This window comes from Ictidomys tridecemlineatus, chromosome 1, assembly GCF_052094955.1.
Source record: "Ictidomys tridecemlineatus isolate mIctTri1 chromosome 1, mIctTri1.hap1, whole genome shotgun sequence".
NCBI classification, from domain to species: domain Eukaryota; kingdom Metazoa; phylum Chordata; class Mammalia; order Rodentia; family Sciuridae; genus Ictidomys; species Ictidomys tridecemlineatus.
The window spans coordinates 119162741-119186204 of NC_135477.1; the positions used below are offsets into that span (position 1 = coordinate 119162741).

At 40.8% G+C, this 23464-nt stretch overlaps 1 protein-coding gene across 2 annotated transcripts in view; it reads left to right on the top strand.

The window, feature by feature from the left end:
* The first annotated feature begins 6874 nt into the window (after positions 1-6874).
* Ctnna1 (catenin alpha 1) overlaps positions 6875-23464 on the top strand; it is a 167085-nt gene continuing 150495 nt past the window's right edge. Inside the window, exons 1-2 of one of the 2 annotated variants that reach the window (XM_013359554.4) lie at positions 6893-7005; positions 7521-7608. The gene's annotated coding sequence lies outside the window, so the exon portion shown is untranslated. Of the gene's footprint in view, positions 7006-7520; positions 7609-23464 lie in introns of both variants that reach the window. The other variant, XM_005327262.5, reaches the window with a different exon arrangement.

A 23464-nucleotide genomic window follows, 5' to 3' on the forward strand; every position in this document is an offset into this window, starting at 1 on the left:
TGTTTAAAATATTTGTGGCTTCCCATTTCCCTCACAGTAAAGTCTAAAGTGTTATAAAGTTCTCTCCAGTCTTGCTTATGTTCAGCTCTGAAGTTCCTGAACCACAGAACTTCTTCTCCTGGAATGGGTCTCAGGGCCTCCAAGCTTGCTTATTCTTGGTCTAGAATCAACTCTTTCCCTACTCATTTACCTTGTCAACATCTCCAGATCTGGCCAATTCCTTCTTTTATCCATTCAATAAATATTTATTGAGAGACTTTTTATGTGCCAAACACTAGTCTAGGCAATTAACAAAACTGACAAAAATTCCTACCCTCATGTGACTTAAAGTCTATTGGAAGCAGGTTGCAGTGGCACATGCCTGTAATCCCAGCAGTTTAGGAGGCTGAGGCAGGAAGAGCACAAGTTCAAAGCCATCCTCGGCAACTTAGAGAGGCCTTAGGCAACTCAGTGAGACCCCTCTCTAAACAAAATACAAAAAAAAAAAAAAAAAGGGTTGGGAATGTCACACAGTGGGTAAGCGCCCCTGGGTCCCTGGGTTCAATACATGGTAGCCAAAAAAAAAAAAAAAAAAAAAAAAAAAAAATCTAGTGCGAAGAAGAAAGGAAAAAAAATCAATGAATTAAGTATATCCAACTATGTCAGAAAATGATACACACTAAGGAGAAAATAAACAAGGAATAGAGTGAGTGATAGGACCTTGAGATGGGGATTGCAATTTTAGATAGGGTAGCCAAAAGGAAGCCACATTGAAAAGGTGACATTTTATCAAGGACCTGGAAGAGGTGAGGGAGTGAGTCAGGCAGGTATTTGGAGGAAAGCATTCCAAGCAGAAAGGAAAGGCCCTAAGGCAAGTGCCTGCTTGATGTGTTTCAGAAATAGTAAAGAGGCTACTGTGTCAGAGAAGTGTGTGGGGGCAAGTGAGCTCTGGAGGCCCTTATAAGGATCTTGGCTTTTACTGAGTAAAGGAGAGCTATTGGAGGTTTTGGGTAGAGCAGGAATGACATGTTGGGATTTAAAGTTTTAACTGGTTCACTGAGGCTGCTGAATTAAGACTAGACTGAGTGAGGCAAGGGCAGAAGTAGGTAGACCAGTCAGAAATGTCCTGTGAAATTTAGGCTAAGAGGTAATGATGGCTTAACTCAGAATGGTAACAATGAAGATAATTTTTAAAAAAGAGGGCTGGGGTTGTGGCTCAGTGGTAGAGCACTTGCCTCACATGCGTGGGGCACTGGGTTTGATCCTCAGCACCATATAAATAAATAAAATACAGGTATTGTGTCCATCTACAATTAAACATTTAAAAAAGTAAAATAAAAAAAAGAAAAAGGTTGGTACATTCTATGTATATTTTGAAGGAATCAGATGTAAAATGTGTGAGAGAAAGAAAATAGCCAAGGATAACTCCAAGGTTACTAAAGAATGGAGCTGCCATTTAAGGAAATAAAAACTAAAGGGTTAGGAAGTTTAGATAGAGGTATTAGGAAACTGGTTTGGACACATGGACATGTAAAGTTTGAGAAGCCTTAATGCCTACTGGACATCCAACTAGAGATATCTTATAGGGAGCTGGGCATGTTAGTCTAGAATTCAGGGGAAATGTTCAGGTTGAAGATGTAAACCTGAACTTGTCAGCATATTTATAAGCAAAAGCCTAGATAAGATCATCAAATAGTGTTACAGCAGATTTAAAAAGAGGCCCAGGCACTGTAGCACATTCCTATAATCTCAGTGACTCAGAGGCAATGGGAGGAGCATCACAAGTTTGAGGTTAGCCTGGGCAATTTAGTGAGACCATGTCCCACCCCCTTTCTCCCCCCAAAAGTGGGTATGTAACTTAGTAGTAGAGTTTGCCTAGCATGTATGAGGCCCTGGGTTCAATCCATAGCACAAAAACAAAAATTCAGAAATCCCTTTACACTCTTAAAAAAGTTTTAAGGAGGGCTGGGGATGTGGCTCAAGCGGTAGCGTGCTTGCTTGGCATGTGTGTGACCCAGGTTCGATTCTCAGCACCACATACAAACAAAGATGTTGTGTTAGCTGAGAACTAAAAAATAAATATTAAAAATTCTCTCTCTCTCTCCTCTCTCACTCTCTCTTTAAAAAAAAAGTTTTAAGGATCTCAAAGGAATCTTTGAGATTTTATTTAATAATATTATTTTATTTAATAATATTTATTATATAAAAAGTTAAAATGGAGCTGGGCGTTACGACCCATGCCTGTAATTCCAGTGACTCAGGAGGCTGAGACAGGAGGATGGCAAGTTCAAAGCCAGCCTTGGCAGCTTAGTGAGGCCCTATCTCAAAAATAAAAAGGGCCAGGGATATGGCTCAGCAGTTCAATATCTGGTACCAAAACAAACAACAACAAAACAAAACAAAGCAAAACAAACTCCCAGCCAACCAAATAGAATAACAGCACAACCATTACATATTTTTATAAATAACTTGAAAAAAATTTTTGCCATATCAGAACTGAATCCAGTGATGCTCTACCACTGAGCTATATCTCTAGCCCTTTTAACTTTTTAATTTGAGACAGGGTGTAGCTAAATTGTTCAGTCTGGCTTTGAACTTGCAATTCTTCCTGCCTCACTCTACTGAGGCTGGAGTTATGGTTTCCAGGCAATAAATAACACCTGGCAATAAATAACATTTTTAAAAGAAAAATAACAGCCAGGTGCAGTGGCACACGCCTGTAATCCCAGAGGTTTGGGAGGCTGAGGCAGAAGGATTGCAAATTAAAAGCCAGCCTCAGCAATTTAGAGAGGCCCTAAGAAACTCAGTGAGACCCTGTCTCTAAATAAAATATAAAAAAGGGCTGGGGATATACCTCAGTAGTTCAAAGCCCCTGAGTTCAATTCTTGGTACAAAAAAAAAAAAAAAAAAAAAAAAAAGAAAGAAAGAAAGAAAGAAAAAGAAAACAATGTTTTCTAAAACAAAAGAAAATTCAGGGTGAAGTGTTATTATTTTGCATTTTGCAAATCTCTTTAATGTCTCACTTAATATAAGACAGCTCATATCTGCTTCCACATTCCCTGTGATGCCCTATCATACATTATGTAGGCTGTGGAACACTCTATTCTACACTCATGAGAGAATGAGAATGGAAAAGGCAAACGATATTTTAGTATTATTATGAAAATACCTTTTACTTCATTACTCCCTGAGAAGGTCTCAGGGGTCCCCTGAGTATACTTTGAGAACCATTACTGTAACATTTATAGTTTAGAAGGCATCATCAAAAGAGACTAAGAAGCACAGCCAATGAGGATGGAGGAAAATCACAAGAGCCTGGTGCTCTGAAGGCCCCATGAGGAAAGTGTTTTGAGGAAGACAGTGACCAATTGCTGCTGATTATATAAGACCATGAAGGAAAGAGGTTGATCATTGTGGTTGGCAACATGGAGGCCATCAGGGACCTTGATAACAGCAGCTTTGGTGGAGAGGTGGGTGCTAATGCCTGCCTAGAGTATGTCACAACATGAAGGTTACTTCCTTAGGTTACTGAATCCCAGATTGGGTTTTTTTTTTTTTTTTTTTTACCCTTTCCCTTATCTCTCCCCTCTCCTCATACTTGATCTTCGTTTTTATGGTTTATCCCATGTTTATAAAAAAATTATCTCTATTATTATTATTATTATTGGCAGTACTAGGATTGAACTCAAAGCTTTGTACATGTTAGGCAAGTGCTCTACCATTGAGTTATATCCCTAACTGCCCTCTTCCCCACTTTTTAAATTTTGAGACAGGATCATGCTAGGTTGTCCTGGGGTTGGTCTATGTGAAATCTTTCCTCAGCTTTCTGAGTGACCAAGCCCATCTTATCATTTCATTTTAAGTGGCCTGAAAACAGCATCAAGCCAGTTTTATTCAGATTTTTGTTTGTATCTTCATCACATAGCAGCTACCTAGGATATAATGCACAAGTTTTCCCTAGTAAGATTTTAGAGTTTCTCAGTGGGGAACTGACTCTCCTCAGATTAAGCCATACTGAATCTCTTAAAATTCTATCACCTGACCCTGTTTTTCTCAAAATAAACCCTGTACTTTCATCTTTAGGGCCCCATGCTTGCTTTAATGCTCTGCTGTTGCTGTCTTGAAATTGTTGAAAAATTTGAACGAGAGGCCTTGCAAATAAAGTAGTTAGTCCTGAGTGAAGCAATGAACATACAAAGTTATGAAGCATAATTCTTTTTAAAAATATTTATTCTGAAGTTTTAGGTGGACACAATATCTTTATTTTACATTTATGTGGTGCTGAGAATCAAACCCAGTGCCTCGTGCATGTTAGGTGAGCACCTACCTCTGAGCCACAAACCCAGCCCGAAGCATAATTCTTTAACACTTTTTTAGTGGTGCTGGGGATTAAACCCAGGGCCTTATTCATGTGAGGCAAGCATTCTACCAACCGAGCTCTTCCCTAGCTCTTAACTCTATTTCTTGGTACTTCAAAATATTTATTGATTATTGTGTTCTGATGTAGCCAGGAAGAGGAGGGGGGGAAGCATAACCAATTTAGGAAGAGGGAACTACAGAAGCAAAGACCCTAAACTAGCAACAGAATGGGGGTAGAGCTAGACAATAATGGCCTTATCAAAGTTTATCTTTCAAAAAAAAAAAAAGGGGGGGATTCACTCCCTACTTCATGGTCCTATTGCCTTTTTTCAGCACTTTTCTTTCTCTTCCTCTTCTGGGGATTCAACACAAAGCACTCTACCAATGAATTACATCCCCAATTCCTTGTCAAATAAAATTTGACGCAGGATCTCACTATGTTGCTTGGAATGGGTGAACTTCCTGCCTCAGCCTCCCACCTCAGTGGCTGGGATTATAGGAGAGTGTCACTAAGCCTGGCCAATCAGCACTTTTTTTTTTTTTCTTTTACTACCAGGGATTAACCTAGTGGCTCTTACCTACTGAGCTAAGCCACATCCCCAGCCCCTCCTCCCCTTTTTTTATATACCTTTATTTTATTTATTTTTATATGGTGCTGAGGATTGAACCCAGGGATTACACATGCTAAGTGAGCACTCTACCACTGAGCCACAACTCCAGGCTCCCCCACTCCCAGGCTTTTTTATATTTTATTTTGAGACAGGGTCTCCCTAAATTGCTGAGGCTGCCTTTTGAATCTGTGATCCTCCTGCTTCAGCCTCCTGAGAGGCTGGAATTTCAGGTGTGGGCCACTGTGCCAGGCTCAGCATCTTTTAACAAGCATAAACCCATAGGCTTTAAATTACAGTGGGCAGTGGATAGTGGTGGTGCACACTTTTAATCCCAGTGATTCAGGAGTCTGAGGCACGAGAACATCAAGTTTGAGGTCAGCCTCAGCAATATAGCTAGACATTGTTTCAAAAGAAAAAATAAAAAGGGCTGGGCACAGTGGCGCATGCCTGTAATCCCAGCAGCTAGGGAGGGTGAGGCAGGAGGATCCTCAAGCTCAGCAAAAGCCAGGTGTTAAGCAACTCAGTGAGACCCTGTCTCTAAATAAAATATAAAGTAGGGCTGGGAATGTGGCTCAGTGGTTGAGTGCCCTGAGTTCAATCCCTGTCACCTCCTCCAAAAAAATAAATAAATAAAAGGGCTGGGGATATAGCTCAGTACCAAAGCACCCCTGGGTTCAATCCTTATTACCTGGGGGTGGAAAAATCACAGTGGGCACATTTACCGACAGATGTTCTCTGGGCAAAGGGAGATTTGAGTAGAGGGTAAACTATAAAACCCTGCTCAGCACTCAGTGCAAAGACAGGTATGGATATTGTTATCTTGCATTAATTTGGATATAAAAGCCAATACTAAAATCGGTCTTATATATCATTCCTTGATACAAGAGAAACACCATTAGGTCTTTTTTTATACCAGGCTGATAGTGAGTCCCTAAGGTATATACGTATACACACATATATTTATTTGTCTTGTTTTGTTTTTAAGTATTCACCAATATGTTAAAGAAGGGTGTCAATAAAATTCCTTAAGTGATCAGAAGGATAGGGATGGAAGTCAGGTCCCTCAAATATGTTTATGTGTGTGGAAGAAGGTGACAATCCCAGGAGGGGATTCTGCTGCGGTGGGCCTCCTGTCTTGGATCAGGAGGGCTTTAGGTATAGGGAACAGGTTAGGTGATTTTTTTGGTTGCTTTCTCCTTTTTCTTTTTGGTGGTTCTGGGGATTGAACCCAGGGACTCTCTACCACTGAGCTACTTCCCCAGACTATTTTATTTTTTAATTTTATGAGAGGGTTTCGCTAATTTGCTCAGTTTGGACGTGATTCTCCTGCCTCAGCCTTCCAAGTAGCTGGGATTACAGGCCTGTGCCACAGTGTAGGCTCAACCTCACTATCGGAGAGTCGATTTCTAGTTTCATTCCACCTCAAACTGTGGGTCTTTTACTTAGCCACAAACCGCTCCCCCCCCTTAAGCCAGAGAGTCGGCTTAGAGCACTTTTCTGAGAGCCTAGTACTCGGGGACACCTGTGACACTCCCCGAGGAGTGTGCCCAGGACTACGCCAAGCCGCACTTCAGCCACTGGGCGGGGGCGGGGTCTAGCAGGGCTGCGCCGGGAGATTCACCTGTGCGTCGAGAGTTGACTCACCTGCCCTTCCCCAGCCCTCCCCCGCCAGCGAGCTGTTCCAGGAGTCACCGCTCCTCCTCCCGCTCGGGGGTCACTGTCGGTCTGAGCGCCCACTAAATTCCCGAGATGAGTAATTCTAGGGACAGGAGCGAAAAGATAAAGGTCCTCCGAGGGGGTCCGGGCCTGCAGTATGAGCTCTTCCCCTTGGCGCGGGCCGGGAGAGGCCAGGAAAAGCGGGCGGGGCAGCAGGGGGAGGCGCCGGGAAGAGCGCGCCGAAGGGAGGTGCCGGGAAGGGCGGGCGGGGCCCGGGCCGCGGGCGGGGGGCGGGTGCGCCGGGAGGCCCATTTCCTCTCTGAGCCGGACAGGAGGTAGACAAAGCGGCGGCCGTCGGCTTCGCGCCTCTGGACTCCTGCTATCGTCCCGTCCGACGCAGGTAACTCTTCGCACCCCCTTTTGCGCGGACGTGAGTTCCCATCTGGGCAAGGGGCCCTTCAGGCCGGGACGCCTGAAGCCGGGCCTTGTGGTGGGCTGGCGGAGCGCAGTCTTTTGGGCGACGCTGTCCGGGATTGGCCTCCTGGCGGGTAGGGTCAGGCGTCCTGCGGGCGGCCGCTTCCCCGGGGCCTGGGCACTGTGCGTGCGGGGCCCGAGCTTTCCAGTGGTCGGGAAGTTGAGGGGCAGCGGCGGCTGGAGAAGAGACGCCGCTGGCCCGGCGCGGCGGCGGCGCTTCCTCTTGGAAAAGTTTCTCCTGTTTTCTAAACTTTGTTCCCGGGGCCTTGGCGCGTGCGCGGGTTCTTATGGTGCGCCCCCAGCCGCCTTTCCTGTGGTGGCGCGTCCGCGCCTTGTCCCTGTGCGGGTGTGTTCCAGCAGTTGAGTTTTCCAGGGAAGTGATTGTTGTCTGGTTTTGTGTCTGCTGCTCCCCTCCCCCTCCTGGCCACGGAAACTTCCCAGTGCGCTGGACGCGACGTTGGCAGGACCCGAATTCCGGCCTGGGCGAATTTGAAAGTCGAAGTTCTCCCTTTCTCTGACAGTCTCGTTGGTAAGGTGCGCCACACCCGTGTGGACTTTGGCGTGTACATATCAACCTTTACTTTGAAAGTACTCAGTCGCCTTGTTCTACCTAATTGGATGTATTTCACTCAGTCTTAGTTTTTAGAAATGCCATTAGAGAATTTGTTTTTTGACTTTTGAAGGTGTGTGTGTGTGTGTGCGCGCGTACCCGCGCGCTGGGGTGGAGGTGGGGAGGGAGGAAAACACGAGAAAACTGGTCAGGAAGGATGTTGACTGACTGTTTAAGCTTGGCTCGGCAGCTGTGGCTTCCCAATACTGCAGGCAGCGGTTGTCTCCAATCCCGGATTGGAACCCTGTTGTGTCCTCCTAAGTCTTTGTAACATTCGGGGGGGGGGGTGTGTTTTGTACGGAATTTATAATAACTTAGAAAATAAGGAAAGATATGTTAGGTTTCCCAGTAAATTTAAAACCATTTCATATTTAGGATGAAGGAAATGCTGGCGGTTTGATGAAAGGATACTTTGTACTTAGAAGTGATTTTTTTAAAGGTCATCCAGGCGGTTTTAAGAAACAGGATTTGTAAAGAGTGGAGGAATCATCCATTGTCTCTGCTCAATTATTTACCTTCTTGAATTTTTGTAAGTTAATTTTTTTCCCTTTGCCCTTAAAGGGCTCACAGCATTTTGGAAGAGGCACACACACAGATGTTAACAGACTGCTCTAAAGCCATAGCAATACTGATAAGAAACTATGATGTGTGGGTCTAATTTTATGTAGTACTGACAACAGAAGAAACTTGTGGAAGCTCAACAGAGAGCTGATGAGTTTATTTTGATGTCTGGAAAGGCAGATTTTGGGAGGTGGTGTATTTGAACCAGACAGAACTTGAGTTTTAAAACTTTTTTTTTTTTTTTTTTAAAGAGAGGAGAGAGAGAGAGAATTTTTAATATTTATTTATTTTTTAGTTCTCGGGGACACAACATCTTTGTTGGTATGTGGTGCTGAGGATCGAACCCGGGCCACACGCATGCCAGGCGAGCGCGCTACCGCTTCAGCCACATCCCCAGCCCAGTTTTAAAACTTTATATGAAGGGAGAAAGTCATGAGATGCATAAAAGGGCGTGGGATATTGTGATATCACTTTCCAGGTTTTTCCTTTACTTTTGGCTATTCTTTCCTCCCTCCCCCATGTAAATTCTATCAAGAATACCTTTGGTCTTCCACACCATTGATGTGGCATCACTTTCACTTTCATTAGTTAACATCTCATTTTACATACTGATTTAGAGATCTGGGGTGCCCTCTTCCCCCTAGTTGAAAATCACTGCTCTCTGCAGTCTCTCATTAACCTTAAGTACTAATATCCAACTGTCCATTTTGAATACAGATGTCTCCTCCTCCTCATCCATGTAGTCATCTAAGTCCCAGGGAACTCTTTGAATGTCCTACATGCTTTTCAAACTCAGCACGTCTAAAATGAGACACTGTTCTCTTCAGGAGGCATAAACCAGATGTGGAGATTCAGAGTAACTGTCAGGGTCTTGGAATTATTTTGAGAAAGTATCAATAGTGTAAGACATGACAGCCCTGTGTTTTGGGGGTGGTGATGGTGTGTGTGTTGGTGAAGATCTAGACAGGAATAGGATCCTCTGCAGGTGTAAAGGGCCTGAGATAGGAGAGACTTAATGTGTTTGGAGGCCTTGAGACTTGTAGCCTAGGACTCTTGGGATAGATAGAAGGTTTCACATGAGATAGCCAGGAAAGAGAGAGGTCAGGCCAAAGAGGGCCATATGTTTATTTTATTTTATTTTTTGGTACCAGAGACTGAACCCAGGGGCACTTAACCACTGAACCACATCCCAGCTCTTTTTTATTTTTTATTTTTGAGTCAGGGTCTCACAAAGTTGCTTAGGGCCTTTGCTAAGTTGCTGAGATGGCCTCCAACTTGGAATCATCCTGCCTCAGCCTCCCAAGTCCCTGAAATTATAGGCATGTGCCACCACCTCTGGCCCATATGTGGATTTTATTCTAAATCTGTTAAGAACCATTGTAGGGAGTTTTGTGATCTAATAACCATTTTAACTTCTGTTGATGCTTAGAGAAGACTTATTTGTATGCATGGGGAATCAGGTAGTTGAGCTAGGAACTTAGATGGCAGGGAATAAAGATGGTAGGGATAAAGGAGCAGTATTTTGGAGGAATGAAAGGATTTAAGTATGGATTGGATGGCTAGGTTTCTTTGTAACATTGTTTCTTCTGTGATGCAAGTTTTGTGTGTTACCCCTAACTCCCCCCCCCCATGAACTCTTAATTAGTGTCTAGTTTTAGTTCTTTCATTTTTGTTGTTTATTGCTAACATTTTAAGGAAAACTTTAATTGTGCTGTACCTTTTTTAAAAAATTATTTATTGTTGTAGATGGACACAATACCTTAATTATTTTTATGTGGTGCTGAGGATTGAACCCATGGCCTCACAATCTTCCCCTGAGCCACAACCCCAGTCTTGTGCTGTACCTTATTAATGTCCCAATTTGCCTTTCCTGCTAGAAAGTGAGCCTCATAAGCTCCCTGAAGGCAGGAACGGATAGCCTCAGTTGTTGGGGTGGCACTTGGCAAGGAGAGAAGATTAGATTCGTGTTGAAAAAAGGAGAACCATATATGGCGGCCCACACCAGCAGGAGGATGGCAAGTTTGAGGTCAGCCTCAGCAACTTAGTAAGTATAAAAAATAAAAAAGGCTAGGGATGCAGCTTAGCTTGAAAGCATGGGTTCAATCCCCAGTACCAAAACCAAAACAGAAACAGAGGTCTTTTATTTTAGGGTTTAATTTTTAGGAGAACACTAGTAAGTGAGGGAACTGATTGTGGAGGGCCTGGAATATCAAATTGCTATTTTCTATAAATTGAAAATCATCTCTAGTTCTGTTTTTCTTTCTGTCCTTCCACCCAGATATAATCTTTGATGAAATCATCTCTCTACAGTGTCCAATTTACATATCTTCCTTTTCTGTTCTTTGCTTACCCTATTTATTTTCGTATACTGGGGATTGAAGCCAGGGGTGCTTTACCACCGAGCTAGACCTCTAGCCCGTTTTACAGTTTTTTTTTTTGTTTTTTTCTTGTGGGGGTCTGTTTACTGGGGATTGAACTCAGGGGCACTTGACCACTGAGCCACATCCCCAGCCCTATTTTGTATTTTATTTAGAGACAGGATCTCACTAAGTTGCTTAGTGCCTTTCTTTTGCTGAGGCTGTCTTTGAGCTCTCGATCCTTCTGTCTCAGCCTCCTGAGCTGCTGGTAGGTGTTTACCACTGCGCCTAATTGTTGACTTTTTAAAAAATATTTTTTTATTTTAAAGTTGTTGATGGACCTGTATTTTATTTATTTATATGTGGTGCTGAGAATCAAATCCAGTGCCTCACACATGCTAGGCAAGCACTCTGCCACTGAGCTACAACCCCAGCCAGTTGTTTGACTTTGATACTGGGTCTCACTTAGTTGCTAAGACTTGACCTTGAACTTTTCCTCTTCCCTCTTTCCCCAGTGGTGGTGATTGAGCATGCAAGGTATGCAGTCTATTACTGAACTAAACCCCGTGATCCAAACTTTTGATCTTCCTTTTTCAGCCTCCCAAGTATCTAGGATAATAGAAGGCAAGAGCTGCTGTGCCCCACTCTAAATTCTATTCCCTCCCCTGCTTTTTTTTGATGGTGCTGGGGATTGAATCTGGGGATACCTTACCATTGAGCTACATCTTAGCCCTTTTTTTACACCTATTTTCTTTGTTTTTTGAGAACATGTCTTGGGGTCCCAATATGTTACCCAGGCTGGCCTTGAACTCCTAGGCTCTAGGGATTCACCTGTCTTCCAAACAGCTGGGACTACAAGCATGTACCACCACACCCAGCTTAACATGCTTTTTCCATTTCTTTTTCTTTTCTTTTTTTTTTTGTACTAGAGATTGAACCCAGGGGTGCTTAACCACTGAGCTATATTCCTAGCCCTTTTTATTTTGAGACAGGGCATCAATCACAAGCTGCTGAGGCTGGCCTTCAACTTGCCATCCTCTTTCCTTAGTCTCCTGAGTTGCTGGGATTACAGGCATGTGCCACTGCACCCTGCAAACATGCATTTTGCATGGAAACTTTGATCACTGTCGCTGAAAATAATTTTTATCTAAAATCCTAAAATTTGCACCTGACACATGACATTCTCACTATCCTTTGTGTGTGTGTGTGTGTGGGGGCAAATTATATGTAACAAAATAAACCACTTATACTCTTAAAGTGTATGCTTCAGTGGCATTAAGTCCATTCACATTAAACAGTAACTTCCCATTCCCAACTGTCATCCTGTTTTTTATTTATTTTTAATCTCTCTGCCTGTTTGTCTTCTTTCCTGTGTTGGGCCTCCCATATTCTAGCAAGTAAGTGCTCTACCCCTGAGCTATATCCCCAACCCTTGTATGTATGCATGCATGTATGTATGTATTTTTTTTTTGTGACTGGTTTTAACATTGTCATAAAGGTTTATTCATTTTGTAACATGTTTCAGAATTCCCTCCTTTCCCCCTTTAAAAAAATTTTTTTTTGAGAGCTGAGGAGTGAATCCAGGACCTAGCCCATACTAGGCAAGTGCTTTACTACTGAACTACATCCTACATTCCCCTTGACCTTTTAAATTTTTCACCTTGAGAGAGGGTCTGGCTAAATTGCCCAGCCTGTCCTTGAACCTTTGCCTTAGCCTCCTCAGATTACAGGTGTCTGCCACCACACCTGGTACTTTCCTTTCTTTTAAAGTCTGAATAACAATATTCCATTATCCATTCACACTTGGGTTATTTCTACCTTTCAGTTGTTGTGAATAATACAGCTATGAATGTATGGGTACACAAATACCTGTTTGAGTTTCTACTTTTAGTTTTTTGAGGAATATATCCAGAAGTGGAATTGCTAGATCATGTGGTAATTCTATGTTTAACATCCTCCCCCTCACCCTCACTGGAGATTAAATCAAGGGTCACACTATCACTGAATTACATCTCCAGACCTTTACTTTTGTTGGAGTCAGGGTCTCATTAAGTTGCTAGCTTTGAATTTGCAATTTCAAATAGCTGGGATTATAGGCATAGGCCACCTCTGCCAGGCCTGTGTTTTTGAAGAACCACCAGAGTGTTTTCTGTAGCTGTTGAGTTGTTTTGGATTAGCACCAGTAGTGCATCAGGGATTCCAGTTTTTCTACTTCCTTACCAACACTTATTTATGTTGTTGTGTGTGTGTGTGTTTTTAAATATTGATTTTTTTTAGTTTTTAGGTGGACACAATATCTTTATATTATGTGGTGCTGAGGATCGAACCCAGTGCCTCATGCATATTAGGCGAGCACCCTACCACCGAGCCACAACCCCAGCCCCTTTTTATTATTTTTTTGGGTAATAGCCATTGTGATGAATTGAGGCTGTTTGTCTCATTGTGGTTTTTATTTGTAATTCCTTAATAATGAGTGAGCATCTTTTCATGTAATTATTGGCCATTTGTATATACATTTGGAGAAATTTCTATTTAGCACCCCCCACCCCTACCCCTCATAGTGGGGATTGAACACAGGGGCATTCTATCCCTGAGTTATATCCTCAGCCCTTTTTAATTTGAGACAAGGTCTGTCTAAATTGCTGATGCCTAGTATTTGCCCATCCTAGAACTTGAGATCTTCCTGCCTCAGTCTCATGATTAGCTGAGATTACAGGTGTGTGCCACCGTGTCTGGTTAAACCATCCATTTTTAAGTTAAAAAACTGTTTTTTGAAGTGCCAGGAACCCAGGGTCTTGGGCATATCAAGAGTTCTTAATGTATTCTGGATGGTAGTGCTTTATCAAATATAAATGATTTGCCTTTTCATTCTGTTGATGGTGTCCTTTGTTGCACAAGTTTTTATGTATTTACTTTTATTTATTTATTTATTTATTTTTTGATGGTGGTACTGGGAGTGGAACCAGGGGTACTCTACCACTGAGTTATACCCACAGCACTTTTAATTTATGTATTTTTAAAATATTGGGACAGGGGGCTGGAGTTGTGGCTCAGTGGTAGAGCACTTGCCTGGCATGTGTGAGGCCCTGGATTTGATCTTCAGCACCAAATATAAATTAAAAAAAAATAAAAGATCCATTTACAGCTAAAAAAATATTTAAAAAAATATTGGGACAAGATCTCACTAAGTTGGTGAAGCTGGCCTTGAATTTGAGTTTGAGATCTTTTTACCTCAGCCTTGAGAATAGCTGGGATTATAGGCATGTTGTGCCATGACTCTTGGCAATAGTTTTTTATTTTTTTGGTACCAGGGATTGAATCCAGGGACTCTTAACCATTACTAAGTTGCTTAGGGCCTTGCTAAGTTGCCCTTGAGCCCTGCTAAATTGCTGAGGCTGGCTTTAAACTCATGATCTTCCTGCCTCAGCCTCCCAAGATGCTGGGATTACAGGTGTGTGCCACTGCATCTGGCTAATAATAGTTTTTAGTTTTATTTACTTATGGTGCTGGGGATCAGACTTAGGGCTTCATGTATGCTAGGCAAGCATACTACCACTGAGCTGAATGCCCAGTCCAATAGTTTTTACTTCATTTATTTATTTATTTACTTATTTATTTTTGGTACCGGGGATTGAACTCGGGGGCATTCGACTATTGAGCCGTATTGCCAGCCCTATTTTGTATTTTATTTAGAGACAGGGTCTCACTGAGTTGCTTAGAGCCTCACTTTTGCGGAGGCTGGCTTTGAACTCTAGATCCTCCTGCCTCAGCCTCCCGAGCTGCTGGGATTACAGGCGTGCACCACTGTTCCCGGCTACCCAACAGTTTTTATTTTTGATTCAGTACAATTTTTGTTGTTGTTACTGTTGTATTTTTGATGTTATTTATTTATTTATTTTTTTACTATTTTCCTTCCTAGTCAACATAGGTAGTTTCTCAAAATAGTTTGGAAATGAGATCAGTGTTAGAAACTTAGCTGTGACATTGACTTTCTTTATGCATTTGAACTAGTTACTTAATTTCTCTGGCCCTGAGATTCTCATTCTACATGTGAAATTAGCAAGTATCTTGCTCGCTTTCTATGGAAGTTAAGTGTGTTTCTGTATGTAAAGTGCCTTTCACAATGACTGACACAGGATAGGCATTGATGGTTTTTGTTGTTATTGTTGTAATTGTCATCAATTGATGTTGTTATTATTATTATCATCATCATTATTATTATTCAGCTTTCACTTCTATCTTGATAATTTTCAAGTTCATCGGTGGAATCTTTATCTCTTTACTAAGCTCCATTCTCAAATTTCCAAATATTTGCATGACATTACTACATAAAAGTATCAACATCATCGCCAAACCAAACTCATTACCCTAGACGGCTGGCTACATGTCAGAAACAAATTGAGCAAAATAAAAATTTTAAATAATTTTCTCAAATTATCTAAAATCTTATCTACATCAACATCTTCTAGCTACAAAGTAAAAGTTTTATTTGATTCTCTTCTTCTTAACACTCCTCACACACTCAGATTCTATTCTGAATTTCTACAAACACTACTTAGCTCTGGCCTTCATGGTGTTTTGCCTGAACTGTTGCAATAGCTTCCTAGCTAATTTGCATATTCTACCTTCTCACCTTTCAAAAGCATCTTTGTATTTCAAACAGACTTATCTCCATAAAATACAGTCTGGATGTTATTATTTTCCCCACTCACACTTTTGATGGTTCTATCCTATCTAAAGGAGAATATTTAATCTCTTGTGATAGCAATTAAGGATTTTAAATGGCCCCAAATTAAGTTTTTATTACATTTCACAACCCACCTTGGCACAAGCTATAAAGATGCCTCTTGCCAATAATCAAAATTTGATCCATTTCTAGACTTTATCATGCATCAAAATCCACCTTGAGGACTTATTAAATCAGACTATTGATGCTCCCCAAGATTCTGATTCAGTAGGTCTGAGGTAGGTCTTGATCATTTTCATTGCAAATAATATCCTGTGTAATGCTGTTATAGCTGGTCCTTGGGCTACATTTGAATAACACTGGTTTAGAACATCCTTCCTCATCCATCTCTTTTATTTATTTATTTTAATTTAATTTAATTTTTTTTATTGGTTGTTCAAAACATTACAAAGCTCTTGACATATCATATTTCATACATTAGATTTAAGTGGGTTATGAACTCCCATTTTTACCCCAAATACAGATTGCAGAATCACATCGGTTACAAATCCACATTTTTACATAATGCCATATTAGTAACTGTTGTATTCTGCTACCTTTCCTATCCTCTACTATCCCCTCTCCCCTCCCCTCCCATCTTCTCTCTCTACCCCATCTACTGTAATTCATTTCTCTCCTTGTTGTTTTTTCCCATTCCCTCACAACCTCTTATATGTAATTTTGTATAACAATGAGGGTCTCCTTCCATTTCCATGCAATTTTCCTTTTCTCTCCCTTTCCCTCCCACCTCATGTCTCTGTTTAATGTTAATCTTTTCCTCCTGCTCTTCCTCCCTGCTCTGTTCTTAGTTGCTCTCATTATATCAAAGAAGACATTTGGCATTTGTTTTTTAGGGATTGGCTAGCTTCACTTAGCATAATCTGCTCTAGTGCCATCCATTTCCCTGCAAATTCCATGATTTTGTCATTTTTTAGTGCTGCGTAGTATTTTTGATGTTATATCTAAGAAAACATTGTCAAATTTAGTGTCATGGAATTTTTTCCTATAGCTTCTTCTACCGCTAAACTGTGGATACCTTGAAAGTAGATATTATATTACTATTCCATCCACTTTTCCTCCTATACAATAAGCACATGGTAAACAAGGAAATACATTTTAAAATGTATTCTTAGGTTATGGTAAACAGTAGATTTATGGGGTGGGGTGTTTTTTATTGCTAATTTGTTATCAATTATGTGTCTATTTGATGAATTATGATTATGACATGCTCTTAGGAGTTTTCAGTATGATGAGTTGCAGCCCTGGAGTTTGAACGTGGTCATTTGTTTAATGAATAAGTTGATTTATAAAGGATATTTACTTATTTTTTTTTAAAGAGAGAGTGAGGGGGGTGGGGAGAGAGGGTGGGAGAATTTTAGTATTTTATTTTTTAGGTTTCGGCGGACACAACATCTTTGTTTGTATGTGGTGCTGAGGATCGAACCCGGGCTGCACGCATGCCAGACGGGCGTGCTACTGCTTGAGCCACATCCCTAGCCCTACTTAACTTATAATATTATAAAATTATGTTCTCTATATTATGGAGTGCTGAACAGGGCAAATTCTTTTTTCTTCTTTTGATACTAGGGCTTGAATGCAGGGTGCCCTACTATTGAGCTATAGCCCCAGTTCTTTTTTTTTTCTTTCTTTTCTTTTCTTTTTTCTTTTTTTTTTTTTTTAAATTTTCCCTATTCCCCAACACAAAAAGTCTCACTCCAATCCTTTGTAATCTTTGAGACAGGGTCTCACAAGTTACTTAGGGTCTCACTAAGTTGCCCATACTGGCCTCAAATTTGAGATCTTCCTGTGGGGAAAAAAGGTACATTCACACATTGCTGGTGGGACTGCAAATTGGTGCAACCTCTATGGAAAGCAGTATGGAGATTCCTCAGAAAACTTGAAATGGAACCACCAGTTGACCCAGTCATCCCACTCGTAGATACCCAAAGGACTTACAATCAGCATACTATAGTGATGGCAGACACATCAATATTTATAGCAGGTCAGTTCACAATAGCTAAACTATGAAACCAACCTAGGTGCCCTTCTACAGATGAATGGATAAAGAAACTGTGATATATACATATATACACAATGGAATATTACTCAGCCTTAAAGAAGAATGAAATTATGGTATTTTGCCAGTAAGTGCATAGAACTGGAGAATATTATGCTAAGCGAAATAACCAATTCCAAAGAACTAAAGGCTAAATGTTGGCTAGGAGTTGGAGTACACGCATATAATCCAGCAGCTCAGGAGGCCAAGGCAGGAGGATCGCAAGTTCAAAACCAGACTCAGCAATTTAGCGAGGCTCTAAGCAACTCAGGGAGACCCTGTCTGTAAATAAACTACAAAAAAGATCTGGAGATGTTGTTCAGTGGTTAAGTGCCCCTGGGTTCAATCCCCTCTCCAAAAACAAAAGAAAAAAAAAAGGACCAAATGTTTTCTCTGCTATGCGGATGCTAATTCACAATAAGGGGATGAGGAAGAATAGAGGTATTTTGGGAGGGGAGGAGGTATGGGAGTAGGAATAATAGGAGTAATAGTAAAATGAATCGGACATTATTATCCTATGTATATATTTGATTACATGACCTGTGGACGCATTTAGTGTGTTGTGAAGAATAGGAGCCTTTGCCCTTTACGGCAGACTCCAATCCATACCTTCTGTCCAAGCAAAGATTCATCGTTACTATTCATTCACAGTGTGTTGAATATTTTATTATATTAAATATTTCATTATTAATTCAGACTCTTAATCATAGTTTATGAACTATGATGGTGTCACAAATAAGCCATAGGCTTAATGGGAGAGGTAAGAATCGGTGTTTTTGGCATTTTCTCTTTCTGGGTATTTCTAAATTGGCAAAGTTTTCCTATAATTACCTGTTATTTTCTTATATCCTTGGACCTGGAGTCATCTTGTTCTCAGAAAAGCTTTGGACTGACTTTGAAATGTATTTTTAGAAACCTGTCATTTTTCAGAGAAGTGGCAAAGTGAAATGTGAGCTTGATCCCTTGGGAGAGGGGGGAAAAAAAAAGATCAAAGGAGATGAAAGATGGCAACCCTAGATAGAAATTTAAGCTTTTTTTGGGTTAAGACCAGTGGAAGCTATGATGTTTTCCAGGTAGCTTTATTGAGTCATAGTCTAAGGCAGTATTTCGTTTGCTGTATCTCAGTGACATTGGGAGGGGTTTGCTTATATACAGTACATTTATTAAAAGACTGCCTTGCAGGGGCTGCGGTTGTGGCTCAAAGTGGAGCACTTGCCTAGCATGTGTGAGGCGCTGGGTTCATTTCTCTGCACCGCATATAAATAAATGAATACATTAAAGTCTATCAACATCTTTTTTCTTTTTTAAAGTTGTAGTTGGACACAATACAGGGTGAGTGATGTATATGCTGAGTTATAAGGCAGGAGGAGGAGGAAAAGTAGGAAACAGATCCCTGGAGTTTCTTCCAAGGGACCTGATTTGGTGGAGCTGTGGTCAGCGCCACAAGAAGAATAATAGGCTGGGAGAGGAATGGGAAGGTGCTTGGGTTAGTGGCTGTAAAATTTGAGGAAAGCTCTGCAGTTGTGTATGGAGAGATCCTATAGACTTGGGGGAAATGCAGCTCTAGTGGTGAAGGTGCCATCTGGTGATTTTCTACTTGTCTTTGGTGATGGGTTTTTGTTTCTATTATAGATTGGATTTGGAGTATTCCTTAGGGACTGAGTCCCACCTTGATTCTATTGGGAGATGGGGCTCAGTGGAAGTTATTTGTCAGGGGTGTACCCTCAAGGGAATTTGTGGGAACCTGGTCTATTTCATTTTTTCTTACTTTTTGGACATTAGGTGGCCATATGTACTGCCTTGGGTCCAGAGCAATGGGGCAAACCAATTATGGACTAAAATTTGTAAATCTAAGGCCAAAATAAATCTTTTCACTTTATAATTTGATTATCTCAGGTATTTGTTACAGTGATAAAAAGCTTTCTAAGAGCTCCTCTCCTCCTACCCCCACCCTTATTTTTTTCTTTCTTTCTTTCTTTCCCTGGGGGTTGAACTTAGGGGCACTAGACCACTGAGCCACACCCTACCCCTATTTTGTATTTTATTTAGAGACAGGATCTCACTGAGTTGCTTGCATCTCACTCTTGCTGAGGCTGCTTTAACTTGGATCCTTCTGCCCCAGCCTCCTGAGCTGCTGGGATTACAGGTGCGTGCCATTGCGCCTGGCTCTTTCTTTTTTTCTTTCTTTTTAGAGGTGAGAATATAATGGGTTGAGGATATTTTTATATTAGGAAGGATGAAGTCCAAACCTTTAATGCCTTCTTAATTTCTTAGTTTATCTTTCAGTATTAATGGCTATTTTTTCACTACCCGTCCTAATTTTCACTCATACAGTGGTTTCTGGAAAGTGCTGGTGTTCTTGGTGTCATTGTCCTTCACAACCTGAAACAACTGCCCTCTGTGGAATAATGTCAGATCTCAGTAAGGCCTCCCGACTAGTTGGGAACTCCATTGTTTGTGCTAGCCATTTGTGCTAGCGGAGTTTTGCAATAGTATTCTATATTTTCTGTTATTTTATATCTATATTCCTATCTAGACTGTGAGCATTTTTCTGCCAACTTTTTTTTGGGGGAGGGGGGGTGTAAAAATCTTCAAACCTAACAGAAGAGTTGAAAGAGTAAGTACAAAGAGCACTGGATTTACCAATTCACCTAGATTTATCAATTGCTAACACATTTCAGTTTTGCAGGGAATAATAACTCCAGACCAGACCTCATGGAACTTCACTCTTAAGTAATTGTCATTCTTGGGAGGAAAGAGTAAGGATGTGGCCATGATACCACTATCACATGCAAGAACTTGATATAACATTATGTAATGCTTTTTTTTTTTTTTTTTTTTTGAGGTGGGAGACAATACTGGGGATTAAATCCAGGGGCTCATGTATGCTAGGCAAATGCTCTACCACTGAAGTACATGTCCAGCCTTTTTCTGATTTTGAGATAGTGGCTCCCTAAGTTGCCCAGGCTGACCTTGAACTTGTGATCCTCTTGCTTCAGCCTCCTGAGTAACTGGGATTATTGGCATGCACCCTGTCTCTAAAACCTTTTTTTTTTGTGTGTGTGTGTGTGTAGTACTGGGGATTGAGCCTAGGTCTCTTCCAGCCTGTAAAACCTTTTAAAGAATGATCTGAGGGTTAATGTTACTTCTCCCTGGAAGGCGGAAGCTTAGACCTTCTGAATAAGAGTATGTCTTTTGACAAGATCTTCAGAAGTTTGTAGTTCATATTCATATTCAATTTGCTCCAGTTGTCCTAGTGATGTATTGTGTATGTGTATAAAATATATCACTGTTTATATTTTTTGGGGGATCAGGAATCAGTAAGAGATTACGTAATGCATTCAGTTGTCATCCTTTTAGTTTTGATTTCCATTCCTTTTTTTTTTTTTTTTCCTTCTTTCTCCTTGGCATTGACATTTTTGAAGGGTTTAGACAAGTTTTGTAGATGCTTCACGGTTTGGATTTGTCTGATGATCTTTCATTCTTAGGGCTTTGCAGTGGGTTGTCAGGTTGTTCCCTGGTGGTGATACTAAATTTAAACACTTGATTAAATGACATCTGCTAGATTTCTCTTTTGTAACTATACCTGTTTCCTTTTGGTCTTAATAATTAATTGCTATGATAGCTGCTTGGGATTTCTAATTAGTCTTTTTGTCCCTGGCACCTTGCAGAATCCCAGAACATGGCACTTGGTCATTAATGAATGAATGACAAAATGGGTCATCAAAGGTATATACTACAAGTTTTAGAGATAATTATTGTGTTTTCTCACCCAGTTTGCTTTACTACCTGACTTTATGGTCAAGTCTAGACATCTTTTTGCCTGTCTCTATAAGAAAAATACATTTTTCTTCCTTCAGTGAACTTCTCAGCTATGTGAAGAGTTTAAGTCTCAATTGTTCTACAACAAAAACTTCTTTTCCCTGTTATCTGTCTTTTCTCTCCCGCTGCCAGTCCAGATGCTTTTTTTTCATATTCTTTGTATTTCAGACTAGAGTTGTCTAGTCCCTTATGGAAACAGGGACTTTCTGTGCATCCATAATCAGTTGTCTGTTATGAGAGCTTAATTCAGCTTTCTTTTAAACACTCTTCCATTATTGATAGTCTCAACCATAATGAGATAGATGCTAAATAAATGAATATAAAATATATATTTGCCCCATACTTGTGAAAAAAACCTTTTTTTCCCCTTTGGGACTGCGGGTTGAACATAGGGGTGCTTTACCACTGAGTTGTATTCCCAGCCCTTTTTTGTTTTTTGAGATAGGGTCTCACTAAGTTGCTTAGGGCCTCTCTAAGTTGCTGAGGCTGGCCTTGAACTTGCCATTGTTGCTGCTTAAGTGTCATGATGTCCGGGGTCCTTTTTTTGTTCATTCCTATTGAGGATAGTATCTGTGAAGAAGAAGCACTCAAATATTTGCTGAATGAATGGTTAAGTGAACACTATTTTTTCAGGTTTACCTTTTGTCCTTCACTAAGTGCTTTTTTTTGGAGGGGGTGGTTGCTTAACCACTGAGCCACATCCCCAGCCCTGTTTTGTATTTTATTTAGAGACAGGATCTCACCGAGTTACTTAGGGCCTCACTAAGTTGCTGAGGCTGGCTTTGAACTCATGATTCTCCTGCCTCAGCCTCCCAAGTTACTACAATTACAGGTGTGTTTACAGGTGGCTTCACTAAGTGCTTTTGTAGTCAAGCTATTCCTTTTATTTCCTCATTGCCTTCCTTTTGTGCCCTCAAGAATATAAGAGAGGGGCTGGATTATGGCTCAGTTGTAGAGCACTCACTTAGCATGTGTGAGGCCCTGGGTTCGATCCTCAGCACCACATAAAAATAAATAAATAAAATAAAGATAAAAAACAAAGTAAAAAAGAAAAAAGAATATAAGAGAGAGAGGGCTGGGGTTGTGGCTCAGTGGTAGAGCACTTGCCTAGTACATATGAGGCACTGCGTTCAATTCTCAATACCGAATTAAAAAAAAAAAAGGCTGGGGGCTGGGGATGTGGCTGAAGTGGTGGCGTGCTCGCCTGGCATGCATGAGGCGCTGGCTTCGATCCTCAGCACCACATGGAAATGAAAAATGGGGATATTGTGTCCACCTAAAACTGGAAAATAAATATTAAAAAAAAAATAGGGCTGGGGTTGTGGCTCAGTGGTAGCACGCTTGCCTAGCATACGTGATGCACTGGGTTTGATTCTCAGCACCACATACAAATAAATAAAAATAAAGGTCCATCAACAACTAAAAAAAAATTAAAATAAATAAATAAAAAATAAAGTTATTATAAAAAATATAAGAGAACAAAATAAAGAGTAATTTTTACGTGTTTTACTATTATTATTCTTTAAAGATCTAATCAACTATCCTTTTTTCCATTGGTTTGTGTATTTGGTTTTGTTTTGATTTTTGGTACTGGGGATTGAACACAGGGTGTTTTATCTCATCTCCAGCCCTCATTATATTTTATTTTGACACAGGGTCTCAGTAAGTTGCTTAGGGCCTCACTAAGTTGCTAAAGCTGACCTTCTACCTTGCAATCCTCCTGTACCAGTCTCTGGAGTCCTTGGGATTATAGGTGTGCCCCATCATGCCCACCAAGTCTTGTGTATTTGGAAGGAGAGCAACAACTTCTACTGTGTGACATTTGAATGCCTGTTATAAAATGTTATGGCTTGATTACATACAAATGATAGATTGCTCGTTTGATTCAGTTACTCTGCAGTTGGTGGGAAACTTTACTGTGATTGTATTTGGCTTTCATGGTTGACCGAGTCTTTTTTTTTTTTTTAAATATTTATTTTTTAGTTTTCGGTGGATACAACATCCTTGTTTGTAATATGGTGCTGAGGATTGAACCCGGGCCGCACGCATGCCAGGCGAGCGTGCTACCGCTTGAGCCACATCCCCAGCCCCTTGACCAAGTCTTAAAAATATTTTTTGGATGGTGATATTGTAATTGTGATTAGAAATAGAGACCATAATTATGGGGAAAAAAAGTTTTCTCTTTGTTTATGTGGACCATCTTCACTTTTATATCAATTATTTTCTTATCCCTCCCCTCAGTTCCAACTGGTT